This window comes from Vanellus vanellus (genome assembly GCF_965231255.1).
Source record: "Vanellus vanellus genome assembly, chromosome: 1".
Classification (NCBI taxonomy): Eukaryota; Metazoa; Chordata; class Aves; order Charadriiformes; family Charadriidae; genus Vanellus; species Vanellus vanellus.
The window spans coordinates 109,120,253-109,137,865 of NC_138905.1; positions in this window are offsets into that span (position 1 = coordinate 109,120,253).

Below are 17,613 nucleotides of genomic sequence, written 5' to 3' on the forward strand. Positions count from 1 at the left end.
GAAAAAAGGAGAAGGAAAGGGGGAATGAAGAAAGAGTAGAGACCAGATGGAGTTTTCCTGGATCCTCAGGGACTTGCCCAATTTGAGAACAGCCAGTTTAGAAACAACCTTACAATTCTTCTAAAAAGGCGCAAGTTCAGCATCAAGTACTAGTTCAGATCTTTTTGTAAGACCCCTATATGTTTACTTATTCTTCTATGCATTTGTTGTTATAAGGATGTGATTAACTGCAAGGTGTAACAGATGATTGTATTGGAACAGCAAAAATGTAGACACCCATTTAAACTTCAGCTCCCTGTCATGACAGATGGCTTTATACATTTGCTCATCTCTTCTGTCTTCAGGCTGGATTCTCTCTCTAACATATGACTACAGCTCACAACTAATTGCGTTAATGGGTTGGATCCGTTTCTATACTGCCCAATACACTTGTGAAACAGAAGCAGTATAGCTATGTTAACACAGAGCTCTGCTAAGGTGAAAGTCTTTAAGCCAAGTAGTTATTTTATTAAGGACTAACATAAAGACATCAGAAATAGAAAATCTATCACTTATACATGTGGTTTATTGCACTTGTTAATCACTTTTGCATCAAAACTCTGTTATTTCTCATGTGAATTGGTGCAGCTATAGTTTGCACATACTGGGTCTGGTTTTTCTCCATTATATTACAGAGCAATTAGTATCTAGACATTTTTCCCCCGGGAGAGATTATCAATATAATCAAAGTAATCTCTCAGCCTGCTTTTCCACAAATTAAACAAGTTGTGTTTATACGTCTCTCTTAAAATACATGGCATTTTTACTTAGTGCTTAGCTTTCTTTTGTCTCCTTTCTCTATATCTTCTCCAGGTTTTTAATATCTTGGTCCTATTGGACCAAACCTGTAGTAGATGGAGTCAAGCTAATATTCTTCAGCTACGGAGGTAAAACTCACTCTTTTCCTATGCTTGTAGCTCCTTGTGCTGCCAATACCACCTTAACCACTTCTTGCCACTGCACAGCTTTGGGACCTCGTGCTGAGCCCCATTGCAAATCCTGCCCCTTCTGAATTGCTGGCCACTAAGAAGCAGTTCTAAAACGAAGAGTGTATACTTCAAGTCAATATTTTAGCACTATCGAGCACCTCTCAAAAAACTTTTAGCTGAAATAAAAATATCTTTTTGTTTGATCTAATTCCCTGATTTATCTCATGCAAACTTTCTACATCATTAATACAATTAATGGACATTCAAAGTGGCAAGACAAATTTTAAAAAAGGGAACGGATTAGAGAGTCTGTACAGAGTGAGTGATTTATAGGCCCAGATATTTTTCAGTAATGTCACTGCTAAAATGCTTTTAGGTTAAAATTGAAATATATTGGACAAAACATTAATTTAATGAAAATTTAGTGTAGAAGCTGGATTTTACACGAGCCCAGATTCAGGAAATTTGTCTTCTGGTACCAAACTGAAGTGCCTAAAGTAGGAGTGCTCTTGTTCTGCTCATGGAAAAACAGACTGCTCAGAAATTCAGCCCACCTAAAATCCCAGTTTGTACCTGGCATCTCCTATGGTTAAACTTATATCATCGAAAACATCTCTACTGCAAGATTGTTGGTCCCCATGTGCAGCGGTAGAGAGAGAACCATGCCTGCGCCACGATGGACCATGTCTACCTTGGGTAAAAGGTCCATGTCCACACTGAACAGGATTATTATCCCTTATATGGTTTAATTAAAATGCTTTGGGTGCAGCATGAGGATGCAAAAGAATAGGTAAGGATGAAAAGGCTGCAGGAATTGCGTTGGAAGTGTACAAAGAGCTGAGGGAGGCCAACCTGTTGCAGTTGCATCCATATGGTACAGGGGTGGTTCTAGGACTATTTCCCAGAGTTGCATCACATTTTCCTCTCAAAAGGAATTAGCTGATTTGCTGTGAAAGACAGCTCAGCAGTGAACCGCCTTACATTGTACATAATAAGGAGAAAAGGAGACAGGACTTAAATCAGGGTCTAAGTTATCCAAGTGTAGATTTAAAGGATTAATCTTCTAGGCATCCTAGGGAATATATACCGTGCTTGTGCTTTAAAAAAAACAAATAGTAAAAGGATTAAAGAGCACATCTGAACACTGGTCCCCTGATCTCTACATACTTAATAATTATCTCATTCCCGTAGTTTGCTTTGGCCCTTACCAGCAGACTGCCTACATCAAGCCTGCCGTATTCTTGAGGACTCTAAACATTCAGTGTCTCTTGCTTTCAGACATAAGGATTCGACTCTGGTCCTTTTTTAAATTTAACAAGAAAGGTATATTTCGTTTAGTCTGGGTGAATTAAATCCTATGGATTTCATACTGATAATAAAATTACTTCGGTTCTTACAGTGATATTTAGTATGGACCATGGGTATATGAAAAACATTCTGTTTTCTTTTGTTGTACAGATTTCTGCAGTGAAGCAGCACTTAATGAAAAAACAATAAACTTGTTCTCTTAAATTATTTGATAAAGCAAATTATTGCATTTACAGTCACAGTATATGACTATACTCTTTGTAAAATTTCTTAGTGCATGTCACGTCTCAGAATAACTGTTATAAGCCCATCATTAGCTCATCATGTGGATAAAAGTGAAAATACACTTTTTTTTTTTTGGCATGATGAGTCAAAAAGGTCATCTTGCTGCCAGCAAAGACCAGTTTATTGAAATATGTGGGTAAACATATTTTAATCAAAATTTTATCATTGAAGATCCTGCCTTCTCTTAGCTAAATCCTGATACATGTAGATGTCTTACTGGGAGACAAAGGCAAAATACAATGTATGCATATTTTAATTCACCTAAAATATCTCTGCTTGCTTTTTCCTGTGGAAAAAGTGGATAACCACAACTGGGTATGGAAGACAATTGAAATCTGTATAGACTAGTCTCTCCATTGTAATTCAAAAATCAATTACATTACAACAGTATGTAGTTAAATGTAACTAAAAGATTTTTCGGACAGACAACTAAGTTTCCATGAAAGCCATTGAGGTTCAGGCTTCTAAGAGCCTAACTCACTTTTGAAAAATTAAGTTCTTAAAAATCACATAGGTACTTTTGGAAAATAGAGCCAAAATAAATGTTCTCATGTTCTAGAACGACTCTTCGTAAACTGCAGCGTGAGAAACAGCATACTTTTTCCTGATATATTACAGAATAAGAATAATTAACGAAATAAAGGAACAAGCCATAGCCATCTGTTGCAACGCACATAAAGTATGAAACATCTATATGATATAGTGAGATGCTGGGATTATCTGTCTAATTGTTTAACACAGAGATACACTGCACCCATTAAATACAGAAATTGTGTAATAATAATCCAGTAGGGAGAGCTAGAGTGTAATACTTTTGCCAAGCACTTTTAATGGCAAAGATTCAGACTGCATAATCAATTAGAGAAGACGTTGCTGTTATGATTTGCATTTATGAGGGACCTCTCCAAAATGCCTAAACTTTCTTATTTACCTTTTGGCTTGCATTGATTGCTTCAAGGAAAGAAACCAAACTTTCCTTCCTTCAACATGAATCTGCTAACTCCCAAGCCGCTTACTTTGCAGCTGCCTTCAGAGACGCACAGCCATGCCCTTCCACAGCTGGTTGTCCACCCTGTCCTGAAACCGTCTTGTATCACAACCCGAAGACTATGACACTCTGGATTCAATGCACTCTCCAGAACAGTGACAACAAACTGTTAGTTAAGTCAGTACCCTTTGGTATGCAGTACCCATCCCATTTTTCTAACTTTGAACTTTGCAATAAAATTTTAATTTCGTCCAACCGCTGCGCATCCATTGCTTGGATACAGTTGTAAATCAGTCTTAATCGTTATGTTTCTACGTGATTTCATGTCAGCAAAGTGTATAGATTTGCAGCTTCCAATAAATAGAATGTTATTTGAAATTTGATGAAACCAAGATATATTGTATAAAAACATTCTAGTTCATTATTTGCCCTTATTTGGGTGGATTTTACGTCCTTCTGCATTTTATATAGTTATAACGATTACAGCTCTATACGAGGTAGATAGATAGATAGATGGAAAGATAGATACCTGTAGAATGGATAAGACTGTACAGGTCAGGATTCTCCAACCCAGGGAAGTGCCTGCAGGTGCTTGATGTTGGTATTCCCCTTCCTGCTTTCCTCCCTCTCCACGTGATTTAAAATCTGTAATGTGTTAACAGATCTTCCAAATCTTTTCAACCCTTTTTGCATAGTCATCTAAGAAATATGGCCCAGTTATAGCTATAAGACCTGCTTCATGAAGAAATATATTTTCCTCGAGTTCTTGCAAGTGCCAGTTGGAACCAGTTACAGTGTAGAGCAGAAATTCATGTGCAGAACTGCGTTACAGAGCGCTGAGAGGCAGAACACAAGCACTACACAAAGGAAATCTCTGACAAATGCCTTGGCTCTGAGTGATTGCTGAGCAGCCCGCGCTAATAACAGCAGGAAAATTACTGAGTAGAGAATGAAGCAATTAAAAGCTGTACTGGGTTTGGCACATTCCTGAGACACAGAGGGCAGCTGAAGAAATTTAATAATGCTGCAGTCTACATTTGTCAACACTAAAAATATCCACTCACAAAATTTATTTCTGTCTAATAATAGCCAGTTCTAAAGCACCCAGATATTATCAGATTTTTGTGCATAAAATTGTAGCGTAGAAATATGGTAAGTAATGAACATCATGTAATAGATATCCAGAAAGCAGAGTGATGTTTATCCAAAAAGCATATTTATCTAGGGAGTTACTCAGAAGGTAAAGAAAGAATAGAGTGGTCTGTTAACTCTTGGAAAAAACGATCAATGGTCAGAGATCCAATCTCACAACGCTGAGTTGTGTTAGACAAGTGTTTAGTGTGATAGAAGGAAAATATTAAAGGGGAATTTGAGAAATGAGGATCTAATTTAACATGCCCTCTACCTGAAATATTTTGACAGTAATAAAAACTACACTGTCCATAGGTACCATCAATCTTTCTACCACATTATTGTCTTTCTACAAGAAAAATAGCCAAATCCTCTGCTAATAAAAGAATGTTGTACGTGCTAAATAAAATCAAAATTTCAAAATAGCTTTTGCATTAAAGATGCATTTTTTCCAGGCAGAAATACGTGCAATGTACAGTGACACACAGATGCATCTGAGCGCTATTAGTCTTGATGGGAGGGGTAGAAATGGTGCTCGAGTAACAAAGCACTTGCCAGATAGCAACATGAAAGTGGACACCGGTTCATATTTTTCACTATAAAATAACAAAATAGAACCAGTATAACAGGCGCTGTCCCTGCTAACCTTTCGTTTGGGAGAAAAACGAAAAAAGCACGTCTGCGCCATCGGAAACTGATGTCAGAGTCATTTGGGGCTAAATAACAACAGAAGAGATGAAACACTCGCTGTAATTTGTGATTCCGAGAGCTGCTATTACTTTGGGAAGGCTGCGCTATCATGTGCGATGGGGAGAGATGGCAACTGCAGCTGTGCTGTCATAACAAGGTTAACCCCGCAGTCACGGGAAGCTGTCAATCTAAATGGAGACGTATTGTGGAGGACCAGCCTCGACTTTCCCTGCCTCCCTGGGGGAGGGAGACTGGGGGAGCTGAGTCACTCATCTTGCCCGAGAAGCTCTCGGCAACACAACTGCCACCACAGGCTGAGCTCATGTCCATTTGGCTTGATAAAATTGTAACTAGTGGATTTATCGTTTCGCAGCAGCGCCGCTGAAGTTTTCATTGAATTGAAGGACGTGGTGTTTCATAGAATGGTTAGAGTTGGAAGGTACCTTAAAGATCATATTTTAGAGGACAGCAACACATTAACACAAGAGGATTATGCTTGTTAATTGATGTTACCAGTACCTTTGACTCGAAAATGAAGGTGTCAGGATCTGGATGTTGAGCTGGCTCTGTAAGGAGACTGTTGAAACTGGGGCTTGTGCTATGGCACAGCAGCTCATGGGTGAGAAGTTGCTCAGTGCTATGTAAAAGAGATTACTTGGGATTGAAGAACACCTAAACAGCTGAGGGTCTTTGGCCCCCGGAGGACTGTGGTTGTGATGGGGCTTGGCATGCCCCCAGCTGCCTCCTGTCCTTCCCTTCATGTCGGTAACACCCAAGTGCAAGGTGATGAACATCCCCTCCTCTCTCTCTCTCTCTCTTTCTCTTTCTCTCTTTCTCTCTCTCTCTGTGTCTCTCTCTCTCTGATATTTGTCTTAGCACCTTTCATCCAAAATGAAAAATATACCTTTGCTGATGTTTCTTTGGAAATTATGCAGCTTCAAGAGATCACATAGGAAATCAGACCGGCCTTAACTTGTAATGAAAACTGGTTAAAATTTATGCTGTTCTTCATTTTTATTATTTATTACAGTCCCTGCCCGAGTATATTGATTTTGTGCCAACCTCTGTTCTTGTCACAGTTTTTGTCACACAAATGAGGTTCAAGAAATGTAATGCCTATATTTTATGAAATACAGTCCTATGCCATTTCAGGATGACCTTTTCAGTATTCTGCATTCTGATGGGTTGGCTGTTTCTGAGGCAGGGGCTTATTTCCATCTATGCCTTATGCCCTCAACACTTATGTTTTAAAAGTAATTTAAACACAGGTTGATACATCAATTTCTTTTGTTTGTACCAGCATGCAGAGTTTATAATCTCCTTTCTGGAAAATCTGTGAACTCTGGACAAACCACTCTTCACTGTACGTGCCTCCATGCAGCCTCTGTGTAGAAATGAAGTTTTAATTTCCGTATTAATTTTAGTATTAGAATATGTTAAACTGATGGGACAGTTCTGCTTTCATTTCCAAGCAATTCCAAATGTAGGTTTGAAACAGCATTATGAAGCACAGTAGTGAAACAGCAGTTTACCCAAATCAATAGCCCTCAGCTATAAGTGTCTCAACAAGAAAGGAGCAGAGGCCACAAAACCAGACATACAGACTTACAGAGTCATCATAGTGTGACCGTAGGGTGGTTGAACATACACAAGATGCAGAGAAGAACATAGCTAACTAGGTCCTACAGTGGCAGGGTGAGTCTTTACAGTGTCTGCATGTCAGGTATCTCTTGTGGGCAGCATCATAACTGCAAAGTATGAACACCATAAATATCAATTTCTGCTAATTCTTATTAACTTTTCCAGCAGTAGCATAAGAAAAAAGCACAGCAAAACTGTCTTTAAAATCATGCCTTATTCTCGGGTTTTTCCCTTCACACTCAGCATGGTAAGATTCCCTTGCAGTCTTTGTGAAGGCATCTGTTCCAGTTAATCACCCCCTATCATACAGATTACAGGAGCTGCTGACTCTTGATTTCTCTTTTGACAACTTTAGCATGTGTCATTTTCCCCCTCACACATTATTTCATTTTTGAACTGAATATTTTAGAATACACAACATAAGACTGAAATTATGTTTCCTGATAGGATAATCCAATGGGTAGGATATTTGACCAGAATTCAGGAAGCTGAGAATTGTTGTTGGTCCCTACTATGGCTCTGGTAATGCTCTGAGCCTCTGAGCCCACGTTCTGAGCCTCTGCTCACCTGGCGGCACTTTTCATCCATCTATTTAGACGAGTGGTTCCCAGAAGCACAAGCTCAGAGGGAGCTGACAGCAAGCCAGATCTCAACACCGCAGTGCATGTGTAGTGACTATGACTCATCTGTGACAGATCATCCAGTTTTGGTGTGCACTGTGGAGACAATTTGTGTCTGCACAGTAAATCCAGCACATCCAGAATGTATCTGACTTGCTACTCACGCTTTTGTCACCTGTGTAGCTTGTGCAGAAGTTCTGACACATCCGGAACACATCAGACTCATAGTACATGCACACTTTTTGTGTGCATTTATTTCTGCCTGGAAAATATAGGAGCTGTGAGAGTCTCAAGGATGTGCAATGGAAAAGCAAACCTGACAGATTTTTACCATCTGAAGTCCAATGAGTCTCTGCTACGTGTACACAGGGTAGGCAGCTTGGACATAGCAGAGTATTTATTGCTGCAAAACACAGGGACCCCTGAACTTTTCAAAAAACAAACCAAACCAAACCAAAACATTTTACCTGGGGGAAGGGGGCTAGTTTTTTCCTAGCCTTGTTCAGAAGGAGAGCTGTGTAGTGTTAACTAATATAGAGCAACTGGGGGGCTGTATCATCCACCAGCAAGTACAAATCAGATCAGCGTTCTTCACTGCTCAGGTGGGTTTCCTTTGTGCAGTGGCATGCTGTGCCACCGCTGCTTTGTTTTGAACATCAGCAGCCTGCTGCTTCTTCTGGGGAGCCGCTGCCTCGCACCCAGGTAACATCAAGGCAAGCAGGGACCCCCCCAGAAGTCTTCCAGGCACTGCAAAGCAGGCCAGCTTGAGCTGATCCACACTATATCACTCTTGAAAGAGACAGAAAATCTCTGCTGAGCCTGAATTCATCCCACTGTACCTCGCTTTTGCAGCACAGGATGTTACAGAATAGTCTCTTCATTGTTTACGGAAAATTTACTTTGGATAACGTATTTTGGGGATAACATAAGAGACAAAACAGTCAAACCGAGTGGGCATTTACACCTCGTACATCCTCATGCTGAAATTATTAAACAGCCTACACGGCAGTTCAGCCAGCTAAAAGGCCTTCCTGCCCTGCCTGCACTGCTTCTTGGAAGAATTAATTAAGTCAGAGGGAAAAAAAGCACTCTTCTCCAGCAAACAGGCAAACTTTTAAATAGCATGTACTTTAGACCCTGAGTACGTAGTTAGAGCTCTGAGCAGTTAGTTATCTTCACACATTTCAAAGCAATTACTGTCAAAAATGCAAGAAAACATGAGCGAAAAATGAAAGCGTAAATATGTGTGAGGCAAAACCTTTCCTGCAGAGAACAGGAACCCAGAAAAGCTTCTAGATCAAACAGTTTAAGGAAATACATTACCATTTTGGATTCATAAGGGTTTCCTTAGGAGGATTTAACACCTTCTTCTTCAGAAAAAGTTCATCTTAAAAGCTGTCACTTGTCATCCACAATGCCCTGGAGGTTTAGAAGAGGTCTAGACAGAGTTGCAAGTCAGAATTTTATTCAACATTTCCAAGTCGGTCTCATAAAATTCAGGCAAACTTAAATTAACGTTTAGGAAAGATTTGTTGAAAAACATTACTGAGCTGTATAAATAATGTCAGCCAAACAGCAGGAGAAGGGTGTGGGAAGGGGAAAGAATATAATAAATGCAAGCAAGGAGCTATGTAAGTAACAGTGCACAGTTACCCTGTTGTCATCAACGTGGGTACTAACAATAGCAACCATTTTCAGGAAGGGATATGTTGTAGCTATGGTAAAACAGTAACACTTTGCTGACGTAAACACATCAATGCTGGTTTGCCCCAGCTGAGTACCTGGCTCTTGAGCCCTCTTCAGATCTGCCGGTGCAGGGAAAATAACAGCCAGGCAGTGCTGGACATCATACCAGTCAAAAACAAATAGAAATTACTGTCTGCAAATTGCACAACATGCTTTAACTACTTGAGCCAATATGAATATTTACACTTTCCCCGTGAAGATGTCAAGGCATGGGCTTGTAAACCTAGAAACACATGGTCTGAGCTCAGCTGTAAGACTGTAGGGTCCCGCGGGCAGCAGCTAGGACCAATACACCCAAGTCTTGTTGACCTCTTCACCTTGGGAAGTAGAGGCTATCACACCATCCAGAGGGTGAGAGGGGCCAGGCCAGGCAGAGCTCACCAAAGCTGTGAGGTGGATGTGTGAAACAAAAGGTGCCACACAGCCAAGATTTTCAAACCCTAGCATGCAGTGAATTGGCTGATGGCACATTGTCTGATTTGTTGTTCTTATGCCCAGCTGCCAAATCACATTAAAAAGAGCTAAAGCACATTAAACATCTCCTAATATGAAGTTGCCTTGAAACAATGGCTGGAGTTATCCCAGAGATGCTATACGAATGTGGGAATTGTTCCATGAGGTCCTGATGAGTCCACAAAACAATTTCGCTTTTAAACTGTTAAAGCCAGCTGTGGGAAAGGCAAAATAGGCAGATGCTTAGGCCAGTAAAACTACTCTTGAGAAGCGTAATGCCATGTCACCTACAGCCAGGTGGGCAGCAGCAGCTGAAGGACAGAGGATCCATGCTTGCAGGGAGGCAACCCATTGATGCAGCTGGATCACTGCCTCCAGGGTTCCTCCCTTGTCCCATAGCAGAGAGCAGCATCAGGACTCAGTCTCTGAGCCTCTCTCTTTCCTACGTGTTCTTCCCTTCATCCCAGATCAGCTTTTTCTGTACTTTTCTCCAGCAGCCCAATGCCTATCTTTGACCTGTAAGAAAAATCAGTTTCTGTTCACTCCTGCGAGTTTTTGGCTGCTTTAAACTAGCGCTGAAATTTTGTTCTCCATATTGAAGACACCTGCTAGATGGAAAGAGGCAAAGACATATCTCCAGTACCATGTTGTTCATTTGTTTCGTTTGTATTTAAGCTAAAATAATCTAACCTGGAATTCTTCCCTCCAGGCTGTTCTTTTTTGTTCCTGTGAATCAAGGACATTAAAATCTAACCTCAGCTTCCCATATTTATATAAGGGCATATAAGGCCAAGTGTAGGATGCTGCACCTGGGGAGGAATAACCCCATGCAGCAGTACAGGTTGGGGGCTGACCTGCTGGAGAGCAGCTCTGTAGAAAGAGACCTGGGAGTCCTGGTGGACAACAGGATGACCATGAGCCAGCAATGTGCCCTTGTGGCCAAGAAGGCCAATGGCATCCTGGGGTACATCAAGAAGAGTGTGGCCAGCAGGTCAAGGGAGGTCATCCTCCCCCTCTACTTTGCCTTGGTGAGGCCGCACCTGGAGTACTGTGTCCAGTTCTGGGCTCCCCAGCTCAAGAAGGACAGGGAACTGCTGGAGAGGGTGCAGCATAGGGCTACCAAGATGATTAGGGGACTGGAACACCTCTCTTCTGAAGAAAGACTGAGGGAATTGGGTCTCTTTAGTCTGGAAAAAAGACGGTTGAGGGGGGACCTGATCCATGCTTATAAATACTTAAAGGGTGGGTGCCAGGAGGATGGGGCCAGGCTCTTTTCGGTGCTGCCCAGTGACACAACAAGAGGTAACGGGCACAAACTTGAGTATAGGAAGTTCCACCTAAACATAAGGAGGAACTTCTTTACCTTGAGGGTGGTAGAGCACTAGAACAGGCTGCCCAGGGAGGTGGTGGAGTCTCCATCTCTGGAAACATTCAAAACCCGCCTGGACGCTGTCCTGTGCAACCTGCTCTGGCAGGGGTGTTGGACTACATGATCTCCAGAGGTCCCTTCCAACCCTATGATTCTATGATTCTATGATTCTATGATATTTAAAATGGGAAAGTAAGTGCCTACCTTGCTGGGGGCAGGAGAAGTGAAATGGAGCCATACAAAGATGGAAGAATTAAAGATTATGATGCACCAGGAGCTATATCAGTGGGGTTCCTGAAAGCAGCAGAGATCAAAAGAAAGTTTTATATGATCTAAACACACCTATATGTTTTTGGAGAAAAAATGACATAAGAAAGTCTACTGTTATATTCTCCCTGTCTAGACATTAAATCCAACAGAGAAGCACAATGTGTTCATTTACCCAAACACTTCCTCATAAAACCAGTCCCACTCACTCAGTTATTCTAGCTGAACATTATCAGAGGGTGCTTTCCTATTTTGTATAGCTTAAAAAGTTGATTTTATAGCCTGGATTCTTCAGAAAATGGATGCAAACAAAAAATTTCTGTCAATACAGGAGTCTTGTCAGAATTTCATGTAAGTAAAATATGCAATTATGGATCAGTGGCAGATCTAAAATAGATAAACAGAATATTTTACATACTTTAAATATTTGGAGATATGAAGTGTTCCTCTTTTTTCTTTTTCAGCACTTTGGCAAGATTGTCCCTTTATCTGCCTTCCCATTGGCCCAGGTTTCAGACAGGCGATGTGAAGACAGCATAGAGTTACTCATTCCTTAAAAACCTCTTTTTAGATATGAATAAAAAAAAAAGAAGAAAAAGAAAAAGGAGAAGAAAAAGGAGAAGAAAAAGAAAAAGAAAAAGAAAAAGAAAAAGAAAAAGAAAAAGAAAAAGAAAAAGAAAAAGAAAAAGAAAAAGAAAAAGAAAAAGAAAAAGAAAAAGAAAAAGAAAAAGAAAAAGAAAAAGAAAAAGAAAAAGAAAAAGAAAAAGAAAAAGAAAAAGGAAAAGGAAAAGAAAAAGAAAAAGAAAAAGAAAAAGAAAAAGAAAAAGAAAAAGAAAAAGAAAAAGAAAAAGAAAAAGAAAAAGAAAAAGAAAAAGGAAAAGAAAAAGAAAAAGAAAAAGAAAAAGAAAAAGAAGAAGAAAAAGAAGAAGAGGAAAAAGAAGAAGAAAAGAAGAAAAAGAAAAAGAAAAAGAAAAAGAAAAAGAAAGAAAAAGAAAAAGAAAAAGAAAAAGAAAAAGAAAAAGAAAAAGAAAAAGAAAAAGAAAAAGAAAAAGAAAAAGAAAAAGAAAAAGAAAAAGAAAAAGAAAAAGAAAAAGAAAAAGAAAAAGAAAAAGAAAAAGAAAGAAAAAGAAAAAGAAAAAGAAAAAGAAAAAGAAAAAGAAAAAGAAAAAGAAAAAGAAAAAGAAAAAGAAAAAGAAAAAGAAAAAGAAAAAAGGTATTTGAGCATTTCACACAATAACATGACTTCAGGAGCTGAGACTTAAAGGGGAAAATGTGCATCACAGGACAACCTAAGATTAAGAACATGAGAACACAAAGAACATAAATCCAGTCCAGAAAGAGAAATAGAGTACTGAGTATGGAACTGAAACAATGAGGTAACAATAATTTTTTAAAAAGTGTGAAAAACAAAGAAATAAAGCTAAATATCTCATGTCTTCCAAATTTTTGTTCTCCCAAGCAAAGCATTGTCCAGAATAAAAGGACTATGATGATGTTCCCTCTGTTTTGAAAGTGATTATCCGATAGGGATCAGTATTTTACTCTTCTTTATATTTTTAAAACTTTTTTCCTTCTGCATGTGGCTTTCAAATGAAGTACATTAGAATTGCTAATAACACGCCTTACTTAGCTAAGAATATGTTAGGTCAGCTCAGCAAGAGAATGAGTCCAAGAACAGCAGAGCTGGAACAGAAATAGATGTAATTATTCCGTTTTCAGTACAAAGTATATTTGCAAGATACTGCAAAGAAATGAATATGCAAGACAAACACATTGTGAGGAGAAAAACCACCCTCATTAGGTAAAGAAAGGAAATAAAGAGCCAGTAATCCCTGTAAAGCAACAAATTTCATCTCTGACATCAAGGAACAGGGTGAGGAAATGGAAATATCTACCTTTGACAAATGAAGAGGAAATGTGATGACTAGTGAATCCAACGAATGACATAAACTGTGTTTCATGGCAGCTTACACTACCCAAATCCAGTCCAGAATAGCAGTAAACCACTCTGATGATTGTTCAGTGGGGTGTGTGAAATGGTTTTAAGGATTTCTGTCCAGAACTTACACCCATGAATTCATGTTACCAAAAATAAATTTTAAATAATTTGGTTCAAAGTAAATATTTTTGGCTACAAGTCATCTGATATATATGAATTGATGGCATATAGTTTGGTCTACCATATGTATATGTACAATAAACACACATTGATGGCCACTGTGTGAAATTCTTGGTCATTTTACATTATAACCCCACACGTACTCGCCATCTCTCTGATAGTAGACACCACACTGCATCTAGGCTAACACTTAACACAGAGGGTTCCTCTCCTATCTCATTTTACCAGCTTTTCTTTCATTAATCAGCAACAGACATAACATTCACCACAAAATTAGATGTACTTAGTTGTATTAAACAGGGAAATACTCTATCCTTACACATGGCCTTGGAACTATAAGCATTAGAGAGGCACCAGGTCTTATTCTGTGGGTCTGAGTATATTTATAGCATTCCTTGGCTGAAGCAAATATGGCTCATTGTGGTCTGTCAACCAGGGTGAATTTGAGAAAAGGTGTAATATGTCACTGCAAGTAAAAAGGGATTTCCCCACCTAAAGATCCTAGTCTCATAGTGGTATTTAAAAAAAAAAAATAAATAAAATACATTGTACACGCGATTTTTCTTCATCCTCTAGCAAAACAGAAATTAATGCCAATTTCATGGTACTGTTGATTCGATAAGCTGTACAGAGCCCCAGAGAATAGCACTTCCTACGACAAAGAAAGTAAATTTTCAGGTAAATATGATGGCACTTAGCACTTAGTGTTAATCAGATGCACAGGTGATTCCTTCCATATTATGCCAAAGCTTCTGCATGGAGGTGTGATTGCCTCGTAGCCCCCCAGGGCCCAGTTCCTCAGCTTCATCCCACAACAAAACAGACTTTAAGGGACGGAGGAGTTGATTTTTGGTCGAGCCTTTGCCAGATGGATCTAAGCTTTAAATCACTTCTGATGGCAGGGCAGCTCCTTGTAGTGTCTCTCCCGAAAGGGGCAGCTGAAAGTTGGTGGTCTTACTAAACAGTGCTCTGAGCATATTTTGAAATTGATATTCTGAGTAAGCTTGCCAAATGCAGAGCAAATTCATTTTACTTTGAAACACTAGAAAGGATCTTTCATTGTTCTCTGATTCAATGGTGCCATTAAAACTTGTCAGTTAATTATCAAAGAGATTATATGAGCATCTTTGATTGTTTCACTAACTATAACGACAAAGCTTGCTCATATTTATTTTTACACACAATTTCCATGACAAGACTATGAAAAACAAGGCGCTTTATCATTAAACCACTGTTTCATTATTCCTTTGTTCAGTCATTTCAGATATGCCCTGAACGTCAAGAGGCAATCTGAAGCGTAACTTAGATATCAAGCCTAGTGTGGCATTGCGAGAAGTAAAAATCCGTACCTTAATACCCAAATCTTGCAGTGCTCTCTGTAGTTTAGCTCTTGAACCCTTATAAGCAACTAAATTGATATAAACTTGAAGCTTAATTTGAATTGGAAAAATGTCTTCAAGGCCTTGAAAAATTTTGAAGGGTAAAAAGTATTTTTCAGGTCTACTGGCAGAGAGATGACAAGGTGGGGAGGGGGACGCGTAGCCTGGGAAGACAGCCTGACGTGCTGTTTTTAACATAAGCCCTCATCTCAGCCTGCAGCATTAAGTCAGGTTATGGGTTCGGCAGAAGACAGGAGTACACTTAAGTATTTGATTTTCTCATGAAGGTTCCTGGGGTCAACCTCAGGGAAACAGTCACTGGTAGCCCTCCTATAGCCTACCACAGGTGGCCAGAAGTTTAAAGTGAAGACCAGAGATATCACAAGACTCCAGAAGTAAGAGACACTCAGCAACACTGAGGAGTGAAAATTAAGTCTAATCATCTCCTTTGTTTTCAGTCATCCTAGTTGGACAGGATACACTGCTGAGAGTTTGGGCTCTGGTTTAGTTTATGAGTTAGATTTAAGACTTAATTTTAGGTGCCAAAATATGACTTAGTTTGAGGGCAAAGTTTCAGGTTTTAATAATTTGTAGTCTTTAAAATTAAAACCAGGAGCCTCATTTGGATCTTATTTTATCTGAATAAGAAGAGGAGCTTGCCTGTAACAGTAAATTGGACTCAACACCTATACAGCATTATTTTATGCTTTAACGGACATTTATTTCAGTGAAGTCTGCATCTGCATTACATTAAATTTGAAAGGAAAGCCACAAATGAAACTCAAATTCAGATCCAAGCAACAGTCGACTCGGCTATGGAGTTGCTAACTGCATTTGTATTGATTAAATTTACATTCTGGAAATAATGAAACTACTTCTGCTGCATTTACCTTATCATGATCCCAAGCAAGGCAGAAAGATTATGTAAAAGGAAACAGTAATATAAAATAGCCGGATCAAGCAGAGAAAAAAAAGGCCACAACCCAAACAAAAAACCTCTTACTCTTTTCCTCTCTGGCCCCCCAAAGCTACATAATTTACTCCCAGTCCATAAGGTCCTTAGTTCCAGTGATTGGGATGATGGATGGCTCTACTTCAGCTGCAGCAAGCGAAGATACAGCAATGTATCACTCCGCAGGAAAAACAATAGAGCAAAGGAAGCAGCAGGACAATGCGGTGGGCAGAAGAGCCAGGGGAATTCTCTGCTGGTGGCAAAGTAGACAGCCCCACTCTGGAGTTTTGTACAAAGCAGTATGTTGGGTTTGCACTCATTGTAGCCGTGCTTATGTGAAACATGATACAGAGGGGGTGCCCAGCAAATGAAGAAGGGGGAAGATCTTTTCCGCTTGAGTACAGGAGCAGAGGCTATTGTAGATGTGCCATGGCCTTATTTCTGACAACATACTTAATTGTAAATGTTCGAAAGAGTTGGGTAAATTCATGGTTAATCCCTGTGAAAGCTAAGTGACTCTGCAGTTTACCTGTGAAAACTGCTATTGCCTAAATCATTCTACAGCAATCAGTTAAAACATTTATGTTTTAATATAAGTCCGCGTTCAAACTCAAATCCAATTAATCAAGAATTGCTCTGCAAAAACTGTCATAGTTATTACAATAAACTCAGCAACAAATGTAGTAAAAAGGGGATGCTACTATTAAATATTACACTGTTTTCCACAAGAAGCAAAAGCACTGTTCCTTGGCAAAGACAAGTGCTGGCCTGAGGAAATTCTGAAGGCTTAGGGGAAATGCTTCAAACAAACAAGACACATCCAAAAAATATTCATTATTTATGTATGCTTTCGGCACATAATGTAGTAATAGTGTACTAATTACAACTTGTAATTTGGACGATTTAGACAGAACACAAGGAGAGAAATATAAACCACAAACAAATAGATTTACATAACTCACATCACAAAAGTTCAAGGGCACTTTCTAATGCCTACAGGAAGTAGAAAACTTTGAAGATCTTTGCTTTGAATTAAATGCTGCAATAGGACAGGTTTTCCAATTTTTACAGAAAAATGGGTTCATCATCCAGACAAAGTCATATGAAGCTCTAAAGATTTGTCATTACCAAGCAGGTTAATACTGCTTACTACTCAAGCTTTCACTTACCTTCCATTGTAAACCTATCTGAGTAGCATGTAATTTTGCTGAACTTTAAACAATAAAGTTGAGAGGTTTTTTGCCATTCTAGTTGAATTATTTCAGAAAACACCTCTACCATTTCTACAACAAGGCCAAGGAAATAAATAGATAATATTTCATCCACCTGAAAAACTCAGTGACCATTCTTTGAAAAGCAACGATACCTGAGTTTGTTTAGAGCAGTTTTATGAAATCTGGAAAGGGGGGCCACTGATTATTGGATTTCTTGTTCACTTTTCTTCTACAATTCAACAACAGTTTACAAAAATCAAAAACATTTGCAAATGTAAACACGATTCCGGTTAACTAAAATATCAGGGAACTCAAGCCTTGCAGAGCAGGGAGGAAGCTCTTAGCCTAGAGGACTGCACCTGATCTGGGAACACATCAAAAGCCTTTCTGTAAACCCGTTGCAGTGGAGAGGAAGAGAGTCTCGCCTTTAAGGTGGAGAGGAATATGATGTGCAGGATGTGGATGCCCTGCCTGGGCATGCCT